Source organism: Pelophylax lessonae (genome assembly GCF_965119305.1).
Source record: "Pelophylax lessonae genome assembly, chromosome: 1".
NCBI classification, from domain to species: domain Eukaryota; kingdom Metazoa; phylum Chordata; class Amphibia; order Anura; family Ranidae; genus Pelophylax; species Pelophylax lessonae.
The window spans coordinates 48,549,344-48,576,412 of NC_138768.1; the positions used below are offsets into that span (position 1 = coordinate 48,549,344).

The following is a 27,069-nucleotide window of genomic DNA, read 5'->3' on the forward strand; positions in this document are numbered from 1 at the left end:
CTTAGCCTATTATTATCCAAGCCAAAAGTAGCTCAGCTTCTCTAAAATCAATAATCTATTAAATGGCTGGCCATTTCTGTGCTGTGTGTTGGCACGGTTGCTTGTAGCCTCCATCAATGGAGCAAAAAATTAAAAACTATTTTTTTTTTATATAATTGCATTAACATGATAAATCCTATACTAGATTTTAGTGATTGGGTTTATATTTACTTTTAGGATTTCCACCTCTGCATTCTTAAATCAAAAATCATCTGATTTAGTACTGCAATACATGCAATGCAACCTCTTATCATTCAAGCCAAAAGCAGCTTTCCTTCCCTATAATAAAATGATTAATTGATCATTTCAAGGTGTGTAGAATATATACTGTATGTTGTGTTGAAATAAATAGAAGAGAATGTTGCAAATATATATATATATATATATATATATATATATATATATACGCAATATTATTTCCTATCACCTACACTGAGAGTGCTAACTTTACAACTATTAAATGAATTCAACATTAATGAATTAAAACAAGTTAAAAATAAAAATGCAATGTAAGACAAAGACATTCATATGTTTGTTGCACTTTGGATACATTTGGAATTATTTGTTTTACTTTATTTTAGTTTGTGAGCCCTCATTAACACCTGAGCGATCTGTCGCATGTTTCCAAAACCACAATGACGCTGAACAATAAGCTTTCCATTTTATTCTGAGACCCATTTTGGCACTAGAGATGTACAATCACTTACGTGGGACAGGATTACACATTTTTGGCCCCATAAACTTCAAGAGAAGCCCCTAAAAACTGTGCGTAAAACATGTTTTTCATGCCTAACACTTCTCGTAACTTGCTTTCCATTGCCCTAAACCAATAGGCTTATGCTGATTTTTTTTTTATATAAAACGCTCATAAAAAATGCCCTAAGAAGCCGATGCTCCAGTGTGAACCTAGCCATAACCCTCATTCAGAATTGGGCATTTGTAGGTGAATGTGGGGCTTTGTTTGTATGTTTGTGCACGTCTTTTGAACATTTGAGAGTGTATGCTCCAGCCAATAAAAAGCAAGTTATTAGGAGAAGAATAGGCAAGAAATTTCACAAAAACACATTTTTCACACTTCTTCAAGGGTTTTTCAAGCGTTTTTTAATGCACGTTTGTATATCGCATCTTATATGCATTTTCAGTCTTGAGGGTTCTTGTTCTAATTGATGGAAGAGTCAAGAAATTGAACAAAAACACACATTTTTAGGTGTTTTTCAGGTGCTCCCATAGGGACCAAATCAAGCTACACTGTCCCAAAGAAGCGCATCAGCTAGGTTCACACTTGAGCTTGATCATCCTCAAGTGTTTTTTGAGTATTTTTGTACACACATCTTTTGGACATTTTCAGGCTTGAGGGCTTTTGTTCTAGCCAAAGGTAGTTTGTTTCTAGGGGGAGGAAAGGCAAGGAATTTTGCAAAAGAAACACGTGTTCAGATGCTCCCATAGTCTATAAACACACAACTTTGCCCCAAAGAAGCACTTAGACTTAATTCAAACGTGAGCTTGATCTTCCTCAAGTGTTTTTTGAGAATTTTGAGGATTTTTTTTAATGCACCTTTGTTCCAGCCAGTGGAAAGCTAGTTCCTAGGAGAGGCAAGACTTTTTTTCTCAGGAGCTCCCATAGGGACTAAAAACATGCTACTCTGTTCCAAAGAAGCACATAGACTAGGTTCACTCTTGAGCTTGATCTTCCTCAAGTGTCTTTTGAGCATTTTATGCACTTTTGTACACACAGCTTTTGGGCATTTTCAAGGCTTGAGGGTTTTTGTTCTAGTCAATGGAAAGCTATTTTCTAGGTGGAGGAGAGGCAAGGAATTTTGGAAAAAAAAAAAACATGCTTGTTTAAGGGCTCCCATAGTCTGTAAACATGCGGCTCTGCCCCAAAGAAGCAGATAGATTTAAACTTGAGCTTGATCTTCCTCAAGTATTTTTGAAAGTTTTTGAAAGTTTTTTTATGCACCTTAGTATTGAGCATCTTCTGGGCTCTGCAGGCTTGAGGGTTTTTTTTTAGCCAATGGAAAGCTAGTCCCTTGGAGAAGTATTGGCAAGAAATTGCCCCAAAAAAATGTGTTTTCTGGCATTTTTTAGACACTCCCATATGGACCGAAAACATGCTACTCTGTCCCAAAGAAGCACATAGGCTAGGTTCACACTTAAGGCCGTTCTTCCTCAAGTGTTTTTCAGCATTATGGAATGCACATTCGTACATGCACATTTTGGATGTTATCAGGCTTGAGGGTTATTGTTCTAGTCCAGTAGTCTTCACAGTGCAGCCTGGGCCTGGATGTGGCCCTTTGCTTGTTTTACTTTGCCATTAGTACACTATTCTATCCACTGATGCCGAAAATGAGGCACTATTCCTTCCACAGACACCAAGGATGAGGCAGAATTTATTCCATTACCACCAATGATGGGGCACTATTCTTTCCACTGACACCAACAATGGTGCACCATTACTCCCCCTATTACCAAAGATGGGATGCTATACAGGAATGGGGCACTAGTCCTCCCACTGACACCAAAGATGGGGTATTGTTTACTCCCACTTGACACCATTACATTTTATTCTCTCACTTGCCTTGGTCGCGGGCCCCCCCTAAAGACTGAAGGACAGTAAACTGGCCCTTTGTTTAGAAAGTTTGGAGACCCCTGCTCTAGCCAATGGAAAGCTAGTTACGAGGAAGAGGAGAGGCAAGCAATTGTGCAACAAAACATGTGTTTTCAGGTGCTCCAATAGGGGAAATAAACATGCGACTCTGCCCCAAAGAAGCATATAGGCTAGATTCAAATTTGTGCTTGACGTTCTTCATTTGAGTGTTTTTTTTATGCACCTTAGTATTGGGCATCTTCAGGGCTCTTCAGGCTTGAGGGCTTTTGCTTTAGCCAATAGAAAGCTAGTTCCGCGGAAAAGGAGAGGCAAGAAATTGATCCAAAGTCTTCAGGCATTTTTCAGGCACACCCATATGGACCAAAAACATGCTACTCTGTCCCAAAGAAGCACATCGGCTAGGTTCACACTTGAGCTTGATCTTCCTCAAGTGTTTTGAGCATTTTTTATGCACTTTTGTACACACATCTTTTGGGCGTTTTCAAGCCTGAGGGTTTTTGTTCTAGCCAATGAAAAACTAGTTTCTAGGGAAGGGGAGAGGCTTGGAATTTTGTAAAAAATAAATAAAATTTGCCCCAAAGAAGAACATAGGCTAGATTCAAACTTGAGCTTGATCTTCCTCAAGTACAGTATTTTTGAGCATTTTTATGCACCTTTGTATGAGCAGCTTCTGGGCTCTTCAGGCTTGAGGGTTTTTTGTTTTTGCCAATAAAAAGCTACCTCCTATGAGAAGGAGAGGCAAGAAATTGCCCCCAAAAATGTATTTTCAAGCATTTTTCAGGGATTCCCCTATGAACCGAAACATGCAACTCTGTTCCAAAGAAGCATATAAGGTTGTTCTTCCTCCAGTGTTTTTGATAATTTTTTTATGTACCTTTACACACATCTTTTGGGTGTTTTCAGGTTTGTGGGTTTTTGTTCTAGCCAATGGAAAGCAAGTTATTGGGGGAGGGAGAGACAAAAAATTGTTCAAAAAGAACTACGTTCATTTGCAGGTGCACTCATAGGGGCTATGAACACTTGACTCCGCCCCAAAAAAGCATATAACCCAAATTCAAACTCAAGCCTGATCTTCCTCAAGTATTTTTTGAGCATTTTTTTATGCTCCTTTGTATGAGCAGCTTCTGGGCTCTTCAGGCTTGAGAGTTTTTGTTCTAGCCAATAGAAAGCTAGTTCTTAGAAGACGGAGAGGCAAGAAACTGCCCAAAAAAACATGTGTTTTCAGGCATTTTCCTCGCATTTCCATAGAGACCAAAATTATGCCATTTTTCCCTAAAGAAGCACATAGGCTAGGTTCACACTTGAGCTTCATCTTCTTCAGGTGTTTTTTGATTGATTTTTTTATGCACCTTTTGTATACACATTTTTTGGGTATTATCAGGTTTTTGAGGGCTTTTGTTCTAGCCAATGGTAAGCTAGTTTCTAGGAGGAAGAGAAGCAAAACAATTGTGCAAATAAAATGCGTTACACATGATTCAAGTGCTAAAACACGTGGCTCTGCTCCAAAGAAGCTCATGTCACGGTACTGTGCAAACGTTTTAGGCAGGTGTGAAAAAAAAGGCTGTAAATGAAGCATGCTTTCAGAAATAGAAGTGTTAGTTTATTTTTTATCAATTAACCACTGAAGATTTTACCCCCTTCCTGACCAGGGCCTATTTTGCGATTCGGCACTGCGTGACTTTAACAGACGATTGCGCGGTCGTGCGACGCTGTACCTAAGCGAATTTGATGTCCTTTTTTTTCCCACAAACAGAGCTTTCTTTTGGTGGTATTTGATCACCTGTGCAATTTTTTGATCATGCGCTATAAACAAAAAAAAGCGTAAATTTTGCAAAAATAACAATATTTTTTACATTTTTTATATGAAATTCCCGAAAAAAAAAATGTAAAAATCAAAATTTTTTAACATTTTAGGCCAATTTGTTTTATGCTACCTATGTTTGGTAAAAAAAATCTCAAAAAGCGTATTTTGATTGGTTTGCGCAAAAGTTATTGCGTTTACTAACTAAGGGACAGATTTATGTCATTTTTTTTTTTAACAAGTAATGGCGGCGATCTGCGATTTTTTTTTTTTGCGGGACTGCGACATTGCGGCGGACAGATCGGACCCTTGACTGACATTTTTGACACTTTTGGGGTTACCAGTGACATTACTGCAGTAATCAGTGCTATACATATGCACTGTTACTGTAAAAATGACACTGGCAGTGAAGGAGTTAACTTTATTGGAGAGGGAGGGGTTAAGTGTGTCCCTAGGGGCGTGTTTCTAACTGTGATTGGCTGTGGCTACTAGTGTAAGAGCAGAGATCAACAGTCCTACATAGTAGAACTGTGTGATCTCCATTCTTACACAGGGAAGAATGACAGGCGGCTTTGTTTACATTAGCCGCCTGCCTTTCTTCCGGTGTAATGGACGATCTCGAGTGCCTGGCGGACATCGGGTCCGCCGGGCACACGCGCGGGGGGGTCCGTGACCGCGCGGGAGTGGGAGCGCGCCTCCGGCGGCACGCGATCGCGCCCTAGAGCCTCACAGGCTAGTGATGTAGCCCTACGTCTCTTTGCCTGTGAGGGGCTGACCGCCGCAGTAAATAGTCGTGCGGCGGTCGGCAAGCGGTTAACAAAGTGGAAAGCAAATGAACAGAAGTGAAATCCAAATCAGAATAAATACCCTTTGCCTTAAAAACAGCATCAATTCTTCCAGGTAGACTTGCACACAGTTTTTGAAGAAATTCGGCAGGTAGTTTGTTCCAAACATCTTGGAGAACTAAGCACAGATCTTCTGTGGATGTCGGCTGACTCAAATCCTTCTGTCTCTTCATGTGATCCCAGACAGACTTGATGATGTTGAAATCAGTACTGTGGGAGCCAAATCATCACTTCCAGGACTCCTTGTTCTTCTTTACAGAGAACATAGTTCCTAATGACATTGGCTGTACAGTATATTTGGGGTCATTGTCCTACTGCAGAATAAATTTGGGGCCAATCACACGCCTCCCTTATTGTATGGCATAATGGATAAATATCTGCCTGTATTTCTCAGCACTGAGGACACCATTGATCCTGACCCAATCTCCAACTCCATTTGCAGAAATGCAGCCCCAAACTTGCAAGGAACCTCCACCATGCTGGGGAATTATGCCCCCATTGTTGGTATCAGTGGATGAAATAGTGACCCCAGGGGCCAGATAAAAGCAAGCAAAGGGTTTGGAGACCACTGGGTTATTAGATTAAAAAAAAAACTATTAAGACTCCATTCACACCAGCGCGACTTGTCAGGCGACTTGTCAGCCTGACAAGTCGCGCTCCCTCGCGGTCCATTGACTGCTATAGGACCCGTTCTACTAGGAGCGACACAAGACACTCCGACTTAGAAAAAGGGTCCTGTACTACTTCGTGGCGACCTCGGAGCGACTTGCATTGACTTCCATTATGTGAAGTCCTTGCAAGTCGCTCCGAAGTCGTGGTGCATGGGAATGCACAAGTCGCCCCCGAAGTAGTACAGAGTCGTGCCGCCCCAGTGTGAACCGAGCCTTACACTTTTATTTCTGAAAGCATTCTTCCATTTACAGCATTTTTTCACACCTGATTAACCACTTGCCGACCGCCGCACGACGATCTACGTTGGCAGTCAGCCCCTCACAGGCAAAGTGACGTAGGGCTACGTCACTAGCTTGTGAGGGTCTAGGGAGCGAGCGCGCGCCGCCGGAGGCGCGCTCCCGCTCCCGCGTGGTCACGGACCCCCCCGCGCGTGTGACCGGCAGACCCGATGTCCGCCGGCCACTCTGCGATCGGCGGGGGAGAGGGAGAAAGTCAGGCGGCTTGTGTAAACAAGCTGCCTGTCATTCTCCCCTCTGTATGAGAGCTGATCATATGGTTCTACTATGTAGATCCGTTGATCACTCTGCATACAGCTGAAGCCACAGCCAATCACAGTAAGAATCACGCCCCTAGGGACACACACAGCCCCTCCCTCTCAAATAAAGTTAACCCCTTCACTACCAGTGTATTTTTACAGTAACAGTGCATATATATAGCACTGATTACTGTAGAAATGTCACTGGTAACCCCAAAAGTGTCAAAAATGTCAGTCAAGGGTCCGATCTGTCCGCTGCAATGTCGCAGTACCGCAAAAAAAATTGCAGATCGCCGCCATTACGCGTTAAAAAAAAAAACAACAAAAATGACAAAAATCTTTTCCTTAGTCAGTAAACGCAATAACTTTTGCTCAAACCAATCAAAATACGCTTTTTGCGATTTTTTTTACCAAACATAGGTAGCATAAAACAAATTGGCCGAAAATGTTAAAAAATTTTGATTTTTACATTTTTTTTGGGGGGAATTTCATATAAAAAAAGGGAAAAATATTGCTATTTTTGCAAAATTGACGCTCTTTTTTTGTTTATAGCGCGTGATCAAAAAATCGCACAGGTGATCAAATACCGCCAAAAGAAAGCTCTGTTTGTGGGAAAAAAAGGACGCCAAATTCATTTAGGTACAGCGTCGCACGACTGCGCAATTGTCCGTTAAAGTCACGCAGTGCCGAATCGCAAAATACCCCCTGGTCGTTTAGCAGCCAAATCCTCCGGGGCTTAAGTGGTTAAAACTTTTGCACAATGCTGTATGTTTTTTGAGTTTTGAATGGCAATCTTCAAGCAACACGACCCTCGGGTGTGAATGGGCACCATCGTGTATAACAGGAATCTTGATGTTGAGTGTTGAAGCACTTTTACGGAAATGCACTTCAGATGGCTCAGGTGTGAATGGGGTCTAGTTCCACATTATATCCTGTGGTTCCTCCTGTTTTCATCTACTTATATATATATATTATATATTACATTATTTTCTAATTGTTTATTTTATTTTATCAAGAGTGCTTGAGCTGAAATGAGGGTAATTCACATCGTTATATTTTTGAAATGTGTGGAAGATTTAAGAATTCTGACATCATTTGTGTTATTTGATACATTGTTGTTGTATATATAATGTTTTATCCTCGTTACAGAACAGGCAAGAGGTAACAGCCCAGTTCTATGTGTTAGGAGCACTGAAGACACTTACCCTGTGTACACAGTCATGTGGTAATGAAAATACATGAGATTTCAATGGTCTTTTTATCCTTTTTTTTTTTTGCCATACACTCCAAACGTCTCCTCTCAGAACGGCGTCAGTTGGAGGGCTTGCTTGGATAAACAGAGACAAAGGGCGCTTATCGCCTTGCGTGAGAAATCTCCATTAATTCCGCCGCTTCGATTAGTCGGTGCAAGGATTAAGGGCCTTGGTGGTTCTGCAGCCTGATAAGCTCCACTCGTTCCAAATCCTTTTATATTACGAGACTTTAATAAGTTTGTGCTCCCCCCCTGTTATCCACTTGGCGGCGAAAGTGCGACTCTACAGCTGCTTCATGCATTAAATGTGAAAATATGAGAGAGAGAATATTTGAGATGGCTCTGCGCTCGATTGAAGGCATCATTGGGAAATAAAAGGCTAAAATAAGCAAAAAGTGTTTTGTGGATGCTGGAGAGTGGGGGCCCAATCACAGCTGTGCATCGGGGTGATGTACCCTAAAACTACAAGGCACCTACTCTATGTGCAATGTATTGCAGTACCAATAATGGTGAATGGCACCCCAACACATTGTACTGTAGAGCCCAATGCAAGGCACTGCACCACAATGCATTTTACATTCGTACTTGTACGCTTTTACATCCTTTGTGGTGCATTGGCAGGGCTGCCTTAGCACCAGTGTTAATTTTGGCAGCAAATTTCAATTTAGTTTTAGTCTTAGTCTTAGGACTAAAATGGCATTTTAGTTTTAGTCCCATTTTAGTCTTCTGCAAGTGTTTTAGTTTTAGTCGTTTTAAGTCGACTAAAACTCCAGTACATTTTAGTCGACTAAAACGTCCTACATTTTAGTCGACTAAAACTCATTTTAGTCATCTATAATCGAATGGGTGTAGTTCAATTGTAATTTGTAATGCATTATTTAAGCATTTCTCTACAATTTCCAAACTCATTATATAATACTGCTGGTCCTGGAGTGAAAAATCTAATACAGTATGTTATTATTTATGGTATTAAGCTTTCAGCATGCACCAGTGTTCATTTTGGCAGCAAATTTTGATTTAGTTTTAGTTATAGTCTTTTGACTAAAATGCCATTTTAGTTTTAGTCGTATTTTAGTCATCTGAATTGTTTTAGTCGTATTTTAGTCGACTAATATTGTGTTAATTTAGTCGACGAAAATGTTTTAGTCGGTTTTAGTCGACGAAATTAACATTGCTTAGCACAACAATGAATGTTCATGCTCATTAACATAGCAATGCCCCTGCTCTATGTATGGTGCCATTAGTATTGATGAGCGCTCCAATGCATTGTACAGTCAAGACCAGTGATGGCGAACATTGCACCCCAGATGTTTTGGAACTACATTTCCCAAGATGCTCAGCTACACTGCAGAGTCCATGAGCATCATGGGAAATGTAGTTTCAAAACATCTGGGGTGCCAAGTTTTGCATCACTGGTTAAGACCAACCCACTGCAGCGCACCACAACGCATATACTGTGTAATGTGGTGTTCTGCATTTTTAAACAAGGGTCATGTACACTATGTGTGTTCATTAACACTTTACAATGGATTCCTAAAGGTGCATGGACCATCAAAGTGTATCTAAATCCAAAGTTATTTATTTTCTAATTTGGATAGAGTTGAGGAAGATTAAAACCCTTGCAATTTATTAGATTCTACATTTCTACCATACCCCTGTGAATTGTATAGCTTCTACATTTCTAGCTATCTATCTAATATCTATCCCAAACTATTACAAATTGTTTTAACCAGTCATACACTTTTGAGTCTATTTATAAAACTTTTTTTGAACAAATGTGACAAGCGTTCGCCCATCCCTGACAAATTCTGACCTTATTTTTTGCTAATACTGTGATTTTCTATGATTGTCAGCTCCATCTAGTGGCCATAATGTAGTTATTTTTCCTTAAACAACTCAATCAGGAATATACCACATTATGACCACTAGATGGAGTTAATTATCATTGGAAATCACTGTTTTAAAAGAGAAGTATGTTTTCTTTTTTCATTTTTTTTTGGAATCATACTCACCTAGGTCACAGAGCTGGCCCGGGCTGGGAAAAGATCACGACCATATGGCAATTCGTTGAAAGCCTGAGCCAGCCGCTCCCACCCCCTCCACGTGCCCAGCACTCCAGTGGGAGTGGGGGCAGAGAAGAGAGACGGTGACTGACAGTTCTCTGCTCACGGAGCTCTGAGAACTGAGCAATCAGCAGTTTTTGATTGCTCCATTCTCCAGTCTAAAAGCCGGTGGGGGACAGGTGCAGCATCGAACTGATGCCCCCCCCCCCCCCTACACACACACTCTCACTGGAGTGATGGGCTGTGGAGGGGGCGGGAGCAGCTGGCTCAGGCTCTCAATGAATTGCTGAGGCCTTATGGTTGGGATCTTTCCCCAGCCTGGACCGGCTCTGTGACATCAGCTGACAGCGGCCTGAAAACGGGTCACAGAAGTGCAGAACAGACTGCACTCCTGTCATCCACAGGAGAAGTACAGCCATAGAAGCTTTGGCTGTACTTCTCTTTTAACAAAAATATGGTCAAAATTTGTCAAAGATGGGCGAATGCTTGTCAACATTTTTTAGAAATAGACCCCAAAGTGCATGTCTGGTCAAAGTGCTTATTACAGTTATCAAACTATTTTTTGGGAAAAAATAGACCGCTTAAAGGCTTATTCCTTCTACAGTTTCCGGGTACCCCACTACTTCTATTGTATTCTCTGTCATACACAGGTGTCAAACCGGCGGCTCCCCAGTTGTTGCGGGACTCCAAATCCCATGAGGCGTTGCAAGGCTGATAGTTACAAGCATGACTGCCACAGGCAGAGGCATGATGGGACTTGTAGTTCTGCAGCAGCTGGGGGGCCGCCAGTTTGACGCCCGGGGTTGGGAGTCTATCACATTAAATATTCAGCAGAGAGAGTGGGACATCTCAGAGCGTCTACGCTTTACATGCACATGCCTTAACCGGTTCCCCACCAGCCGCCGCAGATATACTGCTGCAGGCTGGCTCCTACAGGCATATTGCCGTACATGTACGGCGCTCGCCTGAAGGCCGCTAGGGGGCGAGTGCGCGCCGCCGGCGGTACGCTCCCGCCCCCGCTTGTTCACAGGGAAGCCAGCGCGTGTGTCATGCAGCTCCGAATCCCCCCACTGACAAAGAAGGATGGACAGCAGATATAAACACAGCTGACCGTTCTTCTCCCTGAAGTGATCACAGAGGCTTTGCGATCCTGCTATATAGGATCGCATGTCTGTATGATCATTTCACAAGCCCAACCCCCCCACAGTTAGAATCACTCCCCTAGGCTCACATTTAACCCCTTGATCACCTATACTGTTAACCCCTTCCCTGCCAGTGTCATTATTACAGTAACTATGCATATTTTTTAGCACTGATTACTGTAGTATTGTCACTGGTCCCCCCAAAAGTGTCAAAAATGTCAGTTAGGGGTCCGATCTGTCCGCCGAAATGTCGCAGTCCTGCAAAAAATCACAGATCACCGCCATTACTAGTAAAAAAAAAACAATAAAAAGGACATAAATCTTTCCCATAGTTAGTAGACGCTATTGATAACCTTTGCGCAAACCAATCAAAATACGCTTATTGCGATTTTTTATTTACCAAAAATATGTAGCAGAAAACAAATTGGCCTAAAATGTTAAAAAATTTTGATTTTTAATTTTCTTTTTGAGAATGTCATATAAAAGAATGCGAAAAATATATATTTTTTTTTTTTTCAAAATTGTCGCTTTTTATTGTTTATAGCGCAAAAAGTAAAAATCGCACAGGTGATCAAATAGCACCAAAAGAAAGCTCTGTTTGTGGGAAAAAAAGGATGTCAATTTTATTTGGGTACAGTGTCGCACGATTGTTTGTTAAAATAACGCAGTGCCGAATCGCAAAACAGGGCCTGGTCTTTGAGCAGCCAAATCCTCCGGGGCTTAAGTGGTTAAGGTCAGGAGTCTATTTATCAAATATTTGTTGCACGAATGTCAGAAGTATTCGTGCAAGTTGAAAGACATATCCCCTATTGTTTATTTTTCTGAAGAGGTTACTGCCTGTATTATCAGCTCCATCTAGTGGCCAAAAGGCGGTATAGTTTTCTGAAATACCAGTAAGAAAACTATACACAATTTTGGCCACTAGATGGAGCCGATGATACAGGCATTAATCTCTTATAAAAATAAGGGACATTTGTTTCAGTTTGTACAAATACTTCCAACATTCATGCAACAAATGTGTGCTATATAGACCCAATAGTGAGGCAATCCAGCATCCACCAAAAACTGGAATATTTGCTTTAGGTTAATCACCCTTTTAACACACAGCCTGCAGTCTCTTACTTCTCTCTTTCTGTGGATTTTTTCTTCTGGCTTATGGGGCCGATCCATAAAGCTACAAGAAACTTACAATGGGCTAAAGTGACTTCTCCAGCTGTATTATATTGGGATAATAGTGCTTGAGAAACCACTTTAGCATACCTGGAGTGCTGGACTGAACAGAGCCATTGATCTTATCAAACTGGTTGAATAAATGTGCAGCCTGAATGAGCTGTATCCTGTATATTTCTAAATGTAATAAAAGTCACTTATCCAGACTTTTTTTTGTTGCTGTTGTACCGGGCTCTATCGCATCTTGTTTCTTGTATGGCGAAAAACATCTGAAATTTCATGTATTTTCAGGTTATACGTTGATGTTGTATAAGCATGCACTGACTTTCTTTTACACAGCGCACAGGCTACCAGATTGCACCTCCAATCAGGAATTAACGTATGTTGGGGTTGAAACTTCAAGAGATGCCTACAGCAACCAATGAGATTCTAGCTTTTTTATTTTTTGCATATTGGAAAATGCTAGGAAGCATCTGATTGGTTGCTGGGGTAAACCGACAATTTTCTTGTCCTGCGGCCTTCATACGTTGCCCATATGGTTTTCGGCCCCCGTTCTGCCACCTCTGCTCTCAGCTTCCAGCTGCCAGTAGACATTTTCTGTAATACTGGTAGTCAAATACATGACAAATGAATGCAGATCTTTGTACTTATAATCTTGTTGTTTTTTTTGCAGGAGCTGCTGCTGATTTATAGCCGCCATCATTTCCAGCTTACCCTATTTACCTGCACTGTTAGAACACAATAACTTTTTTGTTATATCCAGGGATAGTATGTAACTTTGCAGACATAACATCTTACTGCTACCCTTTATTTTATGTGCTCCTTGGGATCTGTCATTGCAGCACTAGAGCACTGTAAACATCATTTTGTTTACATTAGGCCTGTCTGCATCTACACTGTAAGTGCAGACAGGGACTGAGAAAAACAACACATCTGCTCCACATTCTGTCATTACTTCTCTACATCCATGCAAAGTCTAGAATTTATAAAGTTTGTCTGAGCTCTCAGAAAAAAGGGGGCAGAGAGCTGGAGATACGCTCTGCACAGCTCAGTGAGGGGAGCCTTGAGGGCTGATTGGAGGGAAGGGACTCACTCCCCTTCACACAACTCACAGGAACAGAGCCAAGGCTGTCAATCACAGGTAGTGTGTTTGTGCTTCCTTTCCTTGTAAGTTTTTTTTTATTGGAGTGAGGAAAACTTGTCAGAAGCGATTGATGCTGATAGCAGAGGAACAAAGCAGCAGACAGAAATTACACTTAGTGCTCTTAACCACTTACCGCATATCGACGTACCCATACGTCGGGTAACTTTGCGGGGTTATACCGGGATGATGCCTCTAGCTAGAGGCATCATCCCGGTACCGTGGTTTAAAGCCGACGGTCGGCTTTCCGTCGGTAACGACCGATGCGGCTCGGGAGCCGCTCGATCGTTACCCGGGTGAGCGGGTGGGGACGTCCCCCCCCCTCCCGCCGCCTTCCGTGGCTTTGCTCTGGGCTCCTGTCCCACCGGGAGCCCTGAGCACCCAGCCAGGGCGTCCGCCGGCTGGATGAAGTCCCGATGAATGCCGGAAACGGCATCGATCGGGTCTCCGAAGACGTAACCTGGAGGCGGCGTCCATGACGTCACTTCCGGGTTACTGTGCTGCAAAAGGCGGAAAATTTGAAAAACGGCTGTATGCAAAAACGCAGTTTTCTGCGTTTTGCATACAGGGAAGTGTAGTGGAGGGGTCTAGGGTCTTTTAGACCCTCGATCCCTCCATAAAGAGTACCTGTCACTGCATATTGGTGTCACAAGGGATGTTTACATTGCTTGTGACAGCAATAAAAGTGATCAGATTTTTTTTTAAAAAAAACCTGTAATAAAGTTAAAAAAAAAGAAAAAATAAATAGGAAAAAAAAAAAAAATTTAGCCGCCCCCGTCACTTAGCTCATGCACAAAAAAAACGTATACGCAAGTCGAGCCGCGAATGAAATCGCTGTTCAAACCACACATGTGAGGTATCGCCGTGACCGCCAGAGCGTGGGCAATAATTTAAAAAAAAGAGCTACACTCTAAACTGGTAACCGTTAAATAAATTTAAAGCGTCGCCAATTGAGATCTCTATTGACCGTAGTTTGTCGCCATCCCACGGGGGGGGGGCACAATTTTAAACTGTAACATGTTGGGTATCTATTTACTCAGCATGACATTATCTTTCACAATATACAAAAAAAAGGGGCTAACTTTACTGTTTAGTATTTTTTAAACGCAGTGAAATGTGATTTTTCAATTTTTTTCCCAAAAAAATGGCGTTTTAAAGACCGCTGCGCAAATACCGCGTGACAAAAAATTTTGCAATGACCGACATTTTATTCTCCAGAGTCTTTGCTAAAAATATATATATAATGTTTGGGGGTTCTAAGTAGTTTTCTAGCAAAAAATACTGGTTTTAACTTGTAAACAAAAAGTGTCCGAAATAGGGCTGGGGCTTAAGTGGTTAATTGAGACAAATACACACAATAGAGGGATACCCTTTGTTCATATTGCATGTCTGAGGTTTACAACCACTTTAACACACTACAATAAAGATCCTTTTTTTTTTTTTTTTTTTGTGCCAGTTATTTTCTACTGAGTCCAATGAGTTTTGAAAATGACAGTCACAGTCACATGTCTGAAAATAAAGATCCTTATCCCTTGTCCAAGTGTTGCGACTTGAGCCTTATGTGTTTTATTAGTCTAGTTACCCCATAGCAAAAGAGATGATGGGTGTTGTAGTTCAGCAGCAGTTTAACTGTCATAAATTATGATTTATTATGGAAAAAGAGATTATATACAAGCAAGAGGGCACATTTCATGTATTTGAAGGTTTTTGACAAAATAGGATGGAAAAAAATATCAATTTCCCCTTAGCAATTTTGCTATATCATTTCAAGGAAAAGGTTGAGTCTATTTAAAAGAAAATCTCATAACTTTCCGGTATTATATTGGATAAAAATGTCAAGTTAACCCTAGCTATCCCTTTATCTCCGTTCTTAGTTATTTAGGGCTGATTTCTAGAATTCCCCAAAATCAGGCCTAAAGTGTAGTTAATAGCAATTTTTGTTTTGGCTGGAGTTGGCAACCCTATGTCTGGTTTTTATTGTCCATGTTCCCATTGGGGATATTCGACCTCTCTAATTGTACTGGTCACCATTGTCACTTTGACAAAGAGTGTTGTGCAATCCAAAATGGTAAAGTTTTCCCCAGAAAGAGAGGTGAGCTGAAAAAAACCCTAACCCTCAAACCGTAACCCTAACATTTTAACCTTAACCCTACAACCCCAAACCTTTCTAACCCTAACCCACTAGCTTTGACCCGAACTCTATCCCTAACCCTTCTAACTCTAACCCTTTAAATCTAACTCTTCTAACTCTCAACACTTTTATCTCTAACCCTAGCTCTCTAACTCTAACCCTTCTATCCCTAATCCTCTAACCCCCAATGTTCTGCTTCGTGTTATTGAACTGTTGTATAACACTAGTCAGACAGCTTAACAATAATTCAGAAGTCAAGAAACGTGAGACATCGGATCTGTATGTATTCTTTTTTCTGAATAACTTTGTAAAACTACAACATAAGCATAAACAAAACATATGTGTCAGTACATTAAACATTATACAGCAGCCTCATTCCATCAGTGGATGTACTTACAGACAATTCTCTGATTAGTCCTGGAATAGATAAGAGCTCTTCTGAATGCTGTCAGGAATAGTTATGAAATGGAGGAAATACAGTTCCAGGTTAAAGGTTACTGCCCTTCCCTCTGAGGGGAATACCTTTTCCTGTCAAGCTCTAGCAAATATACTTCCAGGTTAAAGGTTACAGCCTCTTCCTATGATGGAAAACATTACTTCCTATAAGCTCTGGCAAATAATAACTATAATAACTCTGACCACTAGATGGCAGTAAAATCAACAACATTGCAGTATAATCTGCAACAGCACTGACCAATATGGGCAGAACACTCCCTGTCTGGCATAATTTATTATGTCACTACCCAAACAATTACTGCTATGCAGAAAAAACATAAACAGGTAAATGGAATCCTACTTAGTCTGAGATCAAAACTATAATGTCAGTTATAGGCCTGAGATAAATTCTGGCAGTCTCATTTTTTACAATCTTGACCTCTACCTTTCTAACCTTGCAATCCCTGCTAGGTAGAACATTGACAATAAGTCCTATGGGCCACTCGTTTCTGCTCTCTTGGCTGTCCTTCAACAGAACAACATCACCCACTTTTACATTTGGGCGATCCTCAGTCCATTTTCTGCGGCGTTGCAGGTTTGACAGATACTCTCTCTTCCATCTTTTCCAAAAGGTGTCTGCCAAGCATTGTACTTGCTTCCATTGTTTCGCATGGACTTGGGTTGTACTTATGGTTCCAGATGGAGCCGACAAAGAGTTCACCTTTTGAGTCAACAACATTGCTGGGGTAAGGACTATAGGTGTATCTGGGTCCGAGGACACAGGAACTATAGGCCTGGCGTTCATAATAGCTGTCACTTCTGCCATAAAGGTGCTTAAAGTCTCATGGGTCAAGTTAGCAGGTTTGGTTTGTAGCAACATGGCGTCCAAGATTCGCCTGGCAATACCTATAAGTCTCTCCCAGACACCACCCATGTGTGAGGAGTGTGGAGGATTAAAGACCCATGTACATCCTCTGTCTTGGAGAAAGTCTTGCAATTGTGATTCACTGTCACAAATGTTAAGTTCTTTGCAAGCTCCTACAAAGTTTGTTCCTCTGTCAGAACGGAGCAGTTTAGCTGGGCCACGAATTGAGAAGAATCTCCTCAAGGCATTAATAAAGCTCGATGTTGACATGGCTTCAAGTAGCTCTATGTGTACAGCTCGGGTAGACAAACAAGTGAAAAGGACTGCCCATCGTTTACTGTCCGCGCTGCCTCCTCTAGTGCGACGGGTTAAAACAGACCACGGACCAAATACATCTAAGCCCACACTGGTGAATGGTGGTTGAGCAATTACTCTGTCTTCTGGCAGCTCTGCCATCTTTTGACTTTGTAATCTTCCTCGCAGCTTGCGACAGATGACACATTTGTGTATAACAGCTGATACCAAGCGTTTGCCACCAAGAATCCAGAAACCTGCGGATCTAATTGCACCTTCTGTGATGTGTCGCCCTTGGTGAACTACTTGTTCATGATAGTACCTAACAAGCAGTGTTGCAATGTGGTGATCATAAGGTATAATGACAGGCTGTTTCTCTTCCTCTGAAAGTTCAGCAAGAGATAAACGTCCACCTACTCTCAACAACCCATTCTTGTCTAAAAAGGGGCTAAGCCTCCCTAGACGGCTTTGTTTTGGGAATGTCTTTTGTTTTTTGATGCAGTCAATTTCCTTCTGGAAATGCTTGTATTGAACAGAAGAAATTATAACAGACTTTGCCTGAGCAAGTTCTACTAGATTGACCTGTTCATGGAAACCTTCCCACCTTCTGACCTGATCGCTATTGGTTTCTCTCCGGAAGGATTTAGCGACATGGATGAGTCTGGCTAGGGTCTTAACTAATATCTTCCAGCAAGAAAATCTCTCAAAACAATGTGAGTGAAGTGTGGTTTCAGAAGCTTTCGTACTGAAACTTGTAATTTCCGATCTGATTTCAGGGTCAGCTTCGGGCTCTATGAGTGGATAAACATTAGCAGTGTCTATCTGCTCACAGAGTGGTTGGTACAGAAAGGAAGGACCTGAGAACCATATAGAGTTCTGAAGGCATGCTGCTTGAGTAGGTCTAGTGGCATAATCTGCAGGGTTTTGCTCTGTAGATACGTAGAACCACTGATCTGGGTGTGTAGATTGCCTGATTCTATTCACTCTGTTGGAGACGTACAGATAGAACCTCCTAGTGGTGTTGCAAATGTACCCTAGGACAGTCTTGCTATCGGTGAAGAATTTCACAGCATCAAAGTCAGTGTCTAGTTCATCTGTGATTAGCTCAGACATTTCGACTGCAAGTACAGCAGCACACAACTCTAAACGAGGAATAGTGTGGGCTGGTTTAGGGCTTAATTTGGACTTTCCCATGACAAATCCAACATGACACACATTTTCTGTATCAACTACTTTCAAGTAAGCTACTGCACCTATAGCTGTGGTGGATGCGTCTGAAAAGATACACAGTTCCTTCCTGCAAGCTGATGATAGAGATACGGGCACATAGCATCTGGCTATCTTTAGGTGCTCTAACGTTTGCAAGGATTCTGTCCATTTTACCCACTCACTTAGTCTCTCCTGTGGAAGCAATGCATCCCATTCACTTTTCCCAGATGACAGTTCCCGAACTAGGGCCTTACCTCTTATTGTCACAGGCGATACAAACCCTAGGGGATCATAGAGGCTATTTACAGTAGATAGAATGCCTCTACGTGTAAAAGGCTTTTCCTCTGAGGAAACTCTGAAAACAAAACTATCTGATTCTAGATCCCAACTTAGGCCTAGGCTTTTCTGCAGGGGAAGAGTGTCTGTACCCAGGCAAAGATCTTTAAGGTCCTTAGCTCTGTCTGCTACAGGGAAGGCTTCCATTACTTCTTGGCTGTTGGAAGCAATTTTATGAAGACACAGGTTGGATTCTGCCAGCATTTGCTTTGCTTTACTGAGGATGGAAATTGCATCTTCAGGTGTGCTAGCAGAAGCGAGTCCATCATCTACATAGAAATGTCTCAATACAAAGTGTTTGGCTTCTTGTCCATAGCGCTCTGCATCTTTCTGGGCAGCTTTTTGCATGCAGTATATAGCGACAGAAGGAGATGGGCTATTGCCAAATACGTGCACTTTCATTCTGTACTCGACAATTTCTTTGTCTATATCATTGTCTTTGTACCAGAGAAAACGTAGAAAGTCTCTGTGGTCTTCTCTGACAAGAAAACAATAAAACATTTGTTGCACATCTGCTGTGAAAGCAACAGGCTCTTTTCTGAAGCGCATGAGGACACCTAGCAAAGTATTGTTTAGGTCAGGGCCACTCAAAGGTACGTCATTTAAAGAGACTCCTTTATACTCTGCACTGGAATCAAAAACTATTCTGATTTGGTTAGGTTTGTGTGGATGGTAGACACCAAACATCGGTAGATACCAGTGTTCCCTGTCTGTCTCAAGTGGTTCTGCGACTTCAGCGTGATCGTTGTCTAGCATCCCTTTAATGAATTCAATGAAATCTCTTTTCACCTCTGGCTTTCTCTGCAGTGTTTTGCTGAGTGAATGCAAACGCTTCATGGCTTGTTCCCTGTTACTAGGCAAAACACGTCTGGGTGTGCGAAAGGGGAGAGGGGCCACCCAACTGTGATTGTCATCTTGGTAAGCCTCTCTATCCATAATCTGCAAGAAGGTCTGATCCTCTATAGAGAGGGCCTGTTTGTCATCATCTTTAGTTTTCTGGAACACTGTAATCCCTAGATTGTCTGTTTCAATGTTGGAATTGACTTCTTCTTTACCATATAGTGTAAAAGAGTCACAGTGTTGTGTTGACCTGCCAAAGCTTTCCTTGACAACGAAGCTGTTGTGACAGGGACTGAGAAGGGATGTGCGTCCATTTGTTAACACAGACGTCTTCAGAGTGCTAATGTTGTCAGGCTGGTGCACTGTCCCCAGGCAAACTTCTCCTACAATGACCCACCCCAGGTCCAGTCTCTGTGCATAGGGGGCATTATAAGGTCCATTTATTTGCTGGCGCACCTTGTGTACCTGAAGGATGTCTCTCCCAAGAAGTAGAAGGATAGAAACATCTGGCTCAACAGCTGGGATAAGGTGAGCAATTGATCGGAGGTGAGGGTGGTGATGGGCTACTTCTGGAGAGGGAATCTCAGTTTTGTCGTCAGGTATCATGCCACACTCTATTAGGGTAGGAAGCGAGAACTGCACTTTCTTATTGAAGGATTCAATGGTAAAGTCAGTAGCTCTTCTCCCTGTGGTTTCAATTGTCCCCGCACATGTCCTTAGAGTGTATGGAACTGCACTTGCCTTGAGGTTAAAGATATCAAAGAAATCTGACTTTGCAAGGGATCTGTTGCTCTGTTCATCTAGCACTGCATACATTTTCACTGCTCTTTCTCTCTTGCCAGTGGGATACACGGTCACTAAACAGATTTTTGAGCATGATCGTGCACTCTTGCCTTGTCCACATACTTCAGTGCAATTAGACATTACTGAGGAGAGTGGGGTCTCTTGTTGCTCCCTGCCCTGATCTTTCCTGGGTTCTACAGTCTCTAGTGAAGCAGGAGCAGGGCCAGGGTGTAAAGCTGCAATATGTCTCTCACTGCCACATTCTGTACATTCTACTGGTATTTTGCAGTCTTTGGCAATGTGACAGGTAGATCCGCAGCACTTGAAACAGATGCCGTTTTGTTTAAGGAAGGACATCCGCTCTGCAATGGGTTTGCTTCTAAAGCCTTTGCATTTCTTTAGTGGATGTGGTTTTTTGTGTATTGGGCAATGTCTATCAGGGTTTTCTATGGTGTGTACCTTGTGGGTGCTTTGGTAGTCTGTGACTTCTGAAGGTACAGCTGTTTTGTGTGTGGATACAGAGGTCCTACCGTGAGGTCTGTGAGGTCTCTCAGGTCTGTGTGGTTGATTGCCGCTGGTGGTGAAGGCGAAACTGGGATCACTTCGGATTTTCGCTTGCTGTCGGACAAACCTAGAAAACACAGAGAAAGGGGGAAAGGCAACTCCATAATCTTCTTTGAATTTACCTCCCACAGACATCCACTTGTCTTGTAGATTTGAGGGCAGTTTCTCTACTATGGGATTAGTGCCTCTAGCTGTATCTAGATATGAAAGTCCTGGTAAGTAGCCATCCTCTTTGGCATATTCTATCTCTAGTAGAAGATCACTTAGTTCTTGTAGCCGCACGTTGTCTCTGTAGCCCACCTTGGGAAAGACTTCAAGTTTTCTCAACAGTGCTCCTTCTATTACCTCTGGGGATCCATAAGTTTCTTCTAGCCTTTTCCAGGTCATGTTGAGTCCTGCTTCAGGATTGAACAGGTTTGCTCTTCTCATCCTCTTCGCATGCTCTACTGACTCGGTACCAAGCCATTTTATCATTAAATTAAGCATTTCTGCTGGTGATAAGTTCAGGCCTTCAGTGGCATTCAAAAAGGAAAATTTCCATGCCCAATAGTTTTCAGGACAGTCATTGAATTGGAGAAAGCCTGAGCTAACCATTTCTTTGCGGATGAGATATTTGGTGACGTCCACTGCGCATTGTTGTTCGCGCATGTAATCTATAGGTTGAGGCGATGGGAACACTTGTTTTTTGTTCTTAGGGGTTTCTGGTGCTTCATTCTTGATTTGCTGGCAGCCGCTGACCTCATGTGGTTGATTGGGCCTGCTCAGGGGGTCTGTTGATCTCGGCCTGACTTGCTTTGCTTCAGGTTTAAGAGACTGTTCCTTTGTGTGTGCATCAGTAAGGTTCTGGATGTACTCACTTGTACGATCTGCAGAGAATAGAGGTTTTTCTGGAACCTCTGCACCTTTATATGATTTTTCACTTTCCGATCGACTTGTTCCCATGTAGGCATCGGCCTCTGCTTGAGCAACTGCGGCTGCAGTCTGTCGCTGCAGGATGAGCAATTCTGCTTCTTCTTGTGCTATGACAGCTTTCTTTGCTGCTAACTCCTGCATCATCTTGGCTTCTTCTTGTGCTGTGACAGCTTTCTTTGCTGCTAACTCCTGCATCATCTTTGCTTCTTTTTCTGCGTACTGTAGCTGGACACGGGCAGCTTCTGCCTTGGCACGAGCTCTATCCGCTGAGGAACTTGCTGAGGACATCTTGCTAGCCCGTGAAGATCTGGATGCATGCGATTGTGCATCGTCTTGCTGGGCGCCGGGAATGTTCTCCCTGCCTTGCTGTGTCGGCGGTGGCGTGACATCAGCCTTGTACTTTGTTCCCGATCTTAGACTCATGCTGCAGTAATGGCGTCTCAGTTTATTCCAGACCGGACGTAGTTGTCTTTTTACTGTTCTGCTTCGTGTTATTGAACTGTTGTATAACACTAGTCAGACAGCTTAACAATAATTCAGAAGTCAAGAAACGTGAGACATCGGATCTGTATGTATTCTTTTTTCTGAATAACTTTGTAAAACTACAACATAAGCATAAACAAAACATATGTGTCAGTACATTAAACATTATACAGCAGCCTCATTCCATCAGTGGATGTACTTACAGACAATTCTCTGATTAGTCCTGGAATAGATAAGAGCTCTTCTGAATGCTGTCAGGAATAGTTATGAAATGGAGGAAATACAGTTCCAGGTTAAAGGTTACTGCCCTTCCCTCTGAGGGGAATACCTTTTCCTGTCAAGCTCTAGCAAATATACTTCCAGGTTAAAGGTTACAGCCTCTTCCTATGATGGAAAACATTACTTCCTATAAGCTCTGGCAAATAATAACTATAATAACTCTGACCACTAGATGGCAGCAAAATCAACAACATTGCAGTATAATCTGCAACAGCACTGACCAATATGGGCAGAACACCCAACCCACCTAACCCTAGCCCTTCTAACTCTAACAATTCAAACCCTAACCTTCTAACCACCAACCCTTCTAACTCTAACTCTCTAACCCTAACCCTTTACCTCTACCCCCCTAATGCTCTTACTCTAACCCTAACCTTTCTAACTCTAATCCTAACCCTTTAACCCCCAACCCTTCCATCCCTAATCCTCTAACCCTAACCCTCTAACCCCCAACTCTTCCAACTCTAACTCTCTCCCTTTAACTCTAACCCTCTAACCCCTAATGCTCTTACTCTAACCCTAACCTTTCTAACTCTAACCCTAACTCTATTCCTAACCCTCTAAGTCTAACCCTTCTCACCCTGTCCCTCTAACCCTCAAAACTCCTATCTTTAACCCTAGCCCTCCAACTCTAACCCTTCTATCCCTAACCCTCCAACCCCTAACCCACCTAACCCTAGCCCTTCTAACTCTAACCATTTAAACCCTAACCTTCTAACCCCCAACCCTTCTAAATCTAACTCTCTAACTCTAACCCTTTAACTCTAACCCTCTAATTCCTAATGCTCTTACTCTAACCCTAACCTTTCTAACTCTAATCCTAACCCTTTGCCATCAACTCTTCCATCCCTAATCCTCTAACCCTAACCCCAACCCACCCTAGCTTTAGCCCTTCTAACTCTAACCATTCAAACCCTAACCTTCTAACCACCAACCCTTCTAATTCTAACCCTTTAACACTAACTATCCAACTCTAACCCTCTAACCCTGAATTATTTTACTCTAACCCTTACCTTTCTATCTCTAATCCTAATCCTCTAACTCCCAACCCTTCCATCCCTAACCCTCTAACTCTAACCCTAACCCTCTAACCCCCAACCCTTCCAACCATAACCCTTCCAACCATAACCCTTCTAACTCTAACCCTTCTACCCCAAGTCTAACACTAACCCCCTAACCCTAAAAGTAATCTTCTCAATGGACTTTAGCTAATGTAAAAAACGTTACAAAGAAGTTTTAAAAATGTTTTGACTCTATATATATTTAAAACTTGCTAGATCCATTGTAAGACACATGTTTTTTTCACGTTATTGCAACACATGGTACTATGTGAATTATACTGCAGTGTCGTTTTAAGTATAAGACACTGCAACACAATGTACCAGCACTACAGAGCCGCACAAGGCACATGCCGTGTGTAGTGGTGTGTAGCCTAGATTGGTGCTGGTATTTTTTTTTTTGTGTGTGCATTGAGGACTGCTGCCAGTCCATTCAAAAAGAAGTTCTACAGAGCAGGCCTCAACGCATGAAAACACAGCCAGAATGGTGACACCATCTTTGCAATTTACACACTGTTTTAGTCCTTCCTGTAATTCCTGCCTTAATAGCTCTAGCCCCCGCTGCCTGAAACATGCAAGACTGCTAATACTGTGCAGTGCAATAGGACCAGCCTGAGGCAGGAGAGGCTTCTCCTCTTGGGTGCTGTGGTGGTTGGGGTGCAGCTGGGGCAGAAGCCTCTCCTGTCTCTGGATCACCCAAACAATCTCCGGCCCTCCTCCCTGCAGATTATTCTTCTTTTCCTTTTTTTTTTTAATTGATTAGGCAGTTTTTATTATCACCCTGGTGGGATATTTTGGACATTTATAAGCCTAAAAGATTTAAAAAAAAAAACACAATTGAAAATGAAATACTAATAGTTGTGATTATGCATTTATAGCAAAATTGCTGAAGAAATGTTTTTTTTCATGTTATTTTTATATTGAGATAATTTATTTACTGGAAAACAATATAAAATGTTATATGGGTAATGTGGGTATTTTTTAACAGCTCTCCCACTGTAAGACTAAAGGCCATCCCTACCCATAAAAAATAAAAAAATAAATAAAAAAAATAAAAAATAAAAAATATATATATAGAGATATATATATCTATATATATATAGATATATATATATCTATATATATCTATATATATATATATATATATATATATATATATATATATATATATATATTAAACCTATACACATAGATAATCGCACAGTTGTTCCTATTACATCTACAGAATACTGTGAGCTAGTGATACTGAAATGTGATCACATCGCCACCTTGTGGAAGAAATACAAAATACACTATTGGTTTCAAAGGGCTATATTAAATTAGCATGGAGGCTGCCATTGTTGACCTTCCCTCCTGAAAATACTTCTTGTCTTACTGTCATGCTCATCCAATGGCTTCATTACTTTCACAGTCGCTAACCCAGAAAAATTGGCAAATTGGCTCTGATACAAATATGATTTTCCTAACATGCTTATTTGTCCAGAGTCAGTATCTAAGAATGCATTGAAGCCATTGGAACACAACCAAGCATTTAGCATTGTGCCTGGATTTTAAGGTAGAATATCTTAATGTTCTTGCAGCAGAAATACCTTTATTGACCTGCTTTAGGTTGCTGAACGAACATCAATACAGGCATATATATATATATATAATTATTATTATTAAGGATTTCTATAGCGCCAGCAATTTACGCAGCGCTTTACAATATTAGAGGGAGACAGTACATATACAATACAATAAAATACAAGAGGATTTAGAGGGCCCTGCTCAGAAGAGCTTACAATCTAATATATATATATATATATATATATATATATATATATATATATATATATATATATATATACACTGGCTGACCAAAAAAAAGTCACCACCAAAAAAAGAGGTCACATACTCTAATATTTTGTTGTTTTAGATTATGGCACGCGTTCGCTGTGGCATTGTTTCCATAAGCTTCTGCAATGTCACACGATTTATTTCCATCCAGTGCTGTATTTATTTTTTACCAAGATCTTGTATTGATGATGGGAGAGTTGGAGCACTGCACAAAGACTTCTCCAGCACATCTCAAAGATTCTCAATGGGGTTAAGTTCTGGACTCTGTGGTGGCCAATCCATGTGTGAAAATGATGTCTCATGCTCCCTGAACCACTATTTCACAATCCTGGCAATCCTGGCATTGTCATCTAGGAATATTCCTGTTCCATCAGGGAAGAAAAAATCCATTGATGGAATAACCTGGACATTCAGTATATTCAGGTAGTCAGCTGACCTCATTCTTTGAGCACATGCAGTAACCATTCAATAGGATAGTTACTGCATGCTTAGTTTAGTTAGTTGCTTAGTTAATTCCAGGTGGTGACTTTTGTTTGGCCAGGCAGCGTATGTATATACAGTATATACAGTATATGTTATGGTAGCTTCCATATTTCTTGCAGTACAGCTTCCAGTAGAAATATGGCCTACCATTGCTGACCTCCTTGCGGAAATGCAAGTTTAGGGCTGTCTCTGACTTCAATACTTTCTTTCGGATCAAGAATGCAAATTTGAAAGTCAGGGCAAAATCAAAACTCCTGATCTGCATATACAGTAAGACATATGGAAGACACTGAATAAGCATGACAGCCAGGCAGCATGTATTTTCAGAAGGAGAGGTTAGTAATGGCAGGCAGCAGAGCCGGGGACACGGTTGGGTGCAGGAGGGACAGCTCCCCCGGATGCTGGTTTTATATGAGGTGGAGGGGGAACAGCATGGAGAGTTCCTGCTGCTACAAGCTGACAGGAGTAGTGACAGCAGTCACTACTCTGGTCAGCTCAGTGCGGCAAGTCACAAGCTGAATCCAATGTACAAAAGAGAGCCAGGAAGAGGTGCTCTCTCTCCCCTCCAGCTCATTCTGCTTGTTAGTTTGGTGTCTAGCAATTTGGCAGCTAGATAGCCTTGTCCTGGCACTGGCAGGCAGACCCAATACTTTATCAGTGCACAGGTTTCCTTCATAATGAAAAACAATATTGTTCACTATGACCCTCTGTCTGAGGAAGGGGGCAGTGATGTCCAGGCCATATGTATGCGAAAAATTGCCAACCAAGGAAGAGCCTTTTTCCTGCTTAAGCTGGGCGATGACATTACTGGCAGAATAACTCAGCATATTTAACTTCAAAGCCCTAGAACCCAAAATCTGCCTTGTCTTCATGATTGTTATAGGAATTTTATAGGTACATCCTCCAGTGCAGGGATGGCCCAGAGTACACAGCTCATGAGGTGTGCTTGTAAATATAGATCGGCATCCATTCGATGATCAAAATGCAAATCCGCTTTAAGAAATACCCACAGTGCTTCTATATAACATCATTTCTGTACACTGGTGAATTGTAAGAAGGTTGACATCACTTTAAGCAAATATTAGCAGTCACTGTCCTAGTAGCTGATTGGTTACTAGAGAGATTCTTATCCTTTTCTTTTCACCAGTTTTCAAAAATGTTCTCCTGCAGGCTTATTTCTTGAATAAAAAGAGTGATATGCAAAGTGTGGTCACCTGTTGCAACCAATGGAAATATTTCCTTCATTATATTGACTTCCATAAACGAAAACCTGATTGGTTGCCATGGCTTATT

At 41.7% G+C, this 27,069-nt stretch overlaps 1 protein-coding gene across 1 annotated transcript in view; it reads left to right on the forward strand.

The window, feature by feature from the left end:
* Positions 1 to 27,069, forward strand: part of LOXHD1 (lipoxygenase homology PLAT domains 1) — a gene marked incomplete at its 5' end in the record, with an annotated part of 374,771 nt that overhangs the window by 116,840 nt on the left and 230,862 nt on the right. The gene's annotated exons all lie outside the window — the stretch shown is intronic.